Source organism: Sapajus apella, unplaced genomic scaffold (genome assembly GCF_009761245.1).
Source record: "Sapajus apella isolate SASKATOON/1434 unplaced genomic scaffold, GSC_monkey_1.0 scaffold23, whole genome shotgun sequence".
In the NCBI taxonomy this organism is placed as follows: Eukaryota; Metazoa; Chordata; class Mammalia; order Primates; family Cebidae; genus Sapajus; species Sapajus apella.
Window position 1 is genome coordinate 1,075,099 of NW_022436963.1, and position 3,492 is coordinate 1,078,590.

Consider the following 3,492-nt stretch of genomic DNA (forward strand, 5'->3'; position numbering starts at 1 on the left):
GGTCTCGGAACGGTCTCTAAATCGGGTAACCCTCAGATATAATCGAGCCAGTTAGCGCCACCTGCTGGAGGATGGAGCGTCACCTGCCTCTGAGAATCAAGCTCCTCTATCCAAGGCTGGTGGGGCCTGGAATGATATTCCTTACCTTGGCCTTGGATCCCCAACTTTCCAAAGGCTTTTCCCAGCTCTTATGTCCTAATATTAGCAAGGCAATAAAAAACAACAGGCTCCCTTTTGTGTAGTCCACACCTGAATTCTGGAAATGGCTGGCTGAAAGAGTGTTTTGCAAACCCATTCATTCTCTGCCCATTTTGCAAGCCCATTCATTCTCTCATTCTCTGCTCAGCCCCTTTCTTTTTTTTTTTTTGAGACAGAGTTTCACTCTTGTCACCCAGGCTGGAGTGCAGTGGTGCGATCTTGGCTCACCGCAACCTCTGCCTCCCGAGTTCAAGTGATTCTCCTGCCTCAACCTCTCAAGTAGCTGGGATTACAGGTATGTACCACCACGCCCAGCTAATTTTGTGTTTTTAGTAGACATTGGGTTTCTCCATGTTGGTCAGGCTGGTCTCCAACTCCAAACCTCAGGTGATCCACCCACCTTGGCCTCCCAAAGTGCTAGGATTACAGGTGTGAGCCACCGTGCCTGGCCACTCCCCTCCCTCCTTCCCTCCCTTCCTCCCTCCCTCCCTCCCTTCCTTTCTTCCTTTCTTTTTTTTTTTATTTTTTTTATTTTTCTTTTTTTTCATTTTCTTTTTTTTCCTTTCTTCCTTTCTCTCTTCCCTCCCTCCCTCCCTCCTACTTTTCTTTCCTCCTTTCTTCTCTCTTTCTTTCCAGAGATCCATAAAGGCTGCCCACAGCCTTCAAGGTAAGAACTCCTGCCCTCAGAGTAAGTATGTATAAATGAGCCAGGCACAGAGGTTCACACTTGTAATCCCAGCATTTTGGTCGGCCAAGGCGGGCAGATCACCTAAGGTCAGGAGTTGGAGACCAGCCTGGCCCACATGGTGAAATTATGTCTCTACTAAAATACAAAAATTGGGCGGGTGTGGTGGCGCACGCCTATAGTCCTAGCTACTTGTGAGGCTGAATCAGGAGAATCACTTGAACCCAGGAGGTGGAGGTTCCAGTGAGTCGAGATTGTACCACTGCGCTCTAGCCTGGATGACAGAGCCAGACTCCAACTAAAAAAAAAAAACCAAAAAAACTTGTAGTAAATAAATGGCACCTCAGTCCAATGGTATAGGGGATGCCCAGTGGCAATCAAGTTTCTGATCCAAGTGGAGAAAACTTCTAGCAATATTAAAGGAATAAAGCGGGATGATGATAGCAACAATAATCACTGCTAGCATTTATTTACTATTTACTATGTACCAAGCGCTTCCTGATTTGTGTGTGTTCTCACTTAAACTCACTCCCCTTCAAGAAATCATAATCATTCCCATGTCAGAAACTGAGTGGTGGTCAGGCACGGTGGCTCACATCTGTAATCCCAGCACTTTGGGAGGCCGAGGCGGGTGGATCACCTGAGGTGAGGAGTTCAAGACCAGCCTGGCCAACATCGTGAAACCTCGTCTCTTCTAAAAATACAAAAAATAGCTGGGCAAGATGATGGGAACCTGTAATCCCAGCTTATCGGAAGGCTGACACAGGAGAATCGCTTGAACCCAGGCGGCAGAGGTTTCAGTCAGCCAAGATAGGACCATTGCACTCCAGCCTGGGTGACAGAGCAAGACTGTCTCAAAAACAAACAAACAAAACTGAGTGGAAAGGTAAGAAAACTGAATGGAAATATTGAATAACTTGCTCAAAGCCATACAGCTGACGAGTGATCACAGAATCCTTCTGCCAGGCCTGGAGTGGTGGCTCACGCCTGTAATCTCAGCATTTTGGGAGGCCGAGGCAGGTGGATCACCTGAGGTCAGGAGTTCAAGACCAGCCTGGCCAACATGGTAAAACCCTGTCTTTAAAAAAAAAAAAGAATCCTTCTGCCAAATTGTAAATCTAGTTTTAGCTTTATGGTTTTGCTTATTTAACAAATATCTTACTGGGTACAGTGGCTTACATCTGTGATCTCAGCACTTTGGGAGGCTGAGGCAGGAGGATTGTTGAGCCCAGGAGTTTGAGGCCAGCCTGGGCAATATGTAGTGAGACTCTATCTCAAAAAAAAAAAAAAATTAAATTTAGGTTGGGCACGGTGGCTTACACCTGTAATCCTAACACATTGGGAGGCCAAGGCAGGCAGATCACTTGAGGCCAGGAGCTTGAGACCAGTCTAGTCAACATTGTGAAGCCCTGTCTCTCCTAAAAATATAAAAATTAGCAGGGCGTGATGGCCTGTAGTCCCAGCTACTCTGGAGGTTAAGGCAGGAGAATCACTTGAACCCAGGAAGCAGAGGCTGCAGTGAACCAAGATCACACCACAGCACTCCAACCTGGGCAACAGAGCGAGACTCTGTCTCAAAAAAAATATATATGGATATATATATATATGTATATATACACACAAATTAAATAATAAAAAACTACTATTTGCTGAGCACTTTTCTCACAGAAACGTACAACAAAGGTTCTGCTCTCAAAGAGGTTTTTTTGTTTTGTTCTTTGCTTTTGAGACGGAGTCTCACTCTGTCCCCCAGGCTGGAGTGCAGTATAATCCCAGCATTTTGGTAGGCCGAGGTGGGTGGATCACCTGAGGTCAGGAGTTTGAGACCAGCCTGGCCAACATGGTGAAACCTCATCTCTGCTGAAAACACACACACGAAATTAGCTGGGCATCATGCAGGTGCCTGTAATCCCAGCTACTCAGGAGGCTGAGGCAGGAGAATCAGTTGAACCCAGGAGGTGGAGGTTGTAGTGAGCTGAGATTGCACCATTGGACTCCAGCCTGGGCCACAGAGTGAGACTCTCTCTCAATAACATAAAATAAATGAGTACTTTGAGAGGCTGAGGTGGGAAGATTACTTGAGTGCAGGAGTTTAAGACGGCAGTGGGCCATGATTGCACCACTGTACTCCAGCCTGGGCGACAAAGCAAGATGTGGCCGCCCCCCCGAACCAAAAAACAAAAAAGCCAGGAACAGTGGCTCACATCTGTAATCTCAGTCCTTTGGGAGGCCAAGGTGGGCGGACTACCTAAGTCAGGAGCTCAAGACCAGCCTGGCCAACATGGCGAAACTCCATTTCTACTAAAAATACAAAGAATTAGCTGGACATGGTTGCTTGTGCCTGTAATCCCAGCTAGTAGGGAGTCTGTAAGAATTAGATGAGATATGTACATTAAAAGGAAAAGACAAAAATTATAAAAAATAAAGAAAAAAATAATAGTAGGGAGTCTGAGTCAGGAGAGTCGCTTGAAACCAGGAGGCAGAGGTTGCAGTGAGCTGAGATCATGCCACTGCATTGCGGCATTGCAGTCTGGACAACAGACCAAGACTCAGTCTCAAAAAAAAAAAAAAAAAAAAAATATATATATATATATACACATACACACACA